This window comes from Sinocyclocheilus rhinocerous, unplaced genomic scaffold (assembly GCF_001515625.1).
Source record: "Sinocyclocheilus rhinocerous isolate Xijiao unplaced genomic scaffold, SAMN03320098_v1.1 scaffold4356, whole genome shotgun sequence".
NCBI classification, from domain to species: Eukaryota; Metazoa; Chordata; class Actinopteri; order Cypriniformes; family Cyprinidae; genus Sinocyclocheilus; species Sinocyclocheilus rhinocerous.
In genome coordinates this window covers 161,304-162,044 of record NW_015666941.1, presented here as the reverse complement: position 1 = coordinate 162,044, position 741 = coordinate 161,304, and positions in this window count along the sequence as shown.

Genomic DNA, 741 nt, shown 5'->3' with positions numbered 1-741 from the left:
CAATATCACTTCTATTACAAAACAGTCACCAAATATGGAACCTTGACTGTCAGACCTTTCCAACGATATGCGTTTTGTCAAATTCCCAAAATATTTGATTTTCTAAAACACAATCCACAAAATCATCTTGATTTATACCCCTAAAAGGGCAACGTATCCCCTGAGATACAAACATTTAGAGACAGATTACAAAAAATGTAAGCATTTAATTCATAAAATTTCAATGTAAACCTAATAAGCTAATGCTGAACAACAGCTTTTTAAACAGGTAAGTCCCCTCCAACGTGTGTAAATATGTGAACTAGACCAACTTTTATAGGAGGGTGAGTAGATTTCCCACTACAGGCGGCCATGCAGTTTTAAATGCTGCCCGTGAGCTAAACAAAGAATGTATGAGCAAAGTCAATATATCTAAATATTCACAACAAGCACCCTTTCAACATGAAATCAAGAAATGAGACCTACACTTTCCCTGCCTCTCCCCACAGCCTCTCAAATGTTTGTATCCCACAGGATACGTTGCCAGTTTTAGGGTTAAGCCGTTTACAGCGCATTCAAGGTACATTGTGTCAGTTTGTGTGTTTCCTGGCAGCTGAACCTGAGAAAATCTTAGAGCTACAGGACAAATTGACATAGGTCTATAACAAAATATTTGTATGGGGATATTTCACACAAAATTTAAAATAGTACCCTTGGGCTTGTTTTTTCCATACATGTGTGCTATTCCAAGTCCATGCAAAA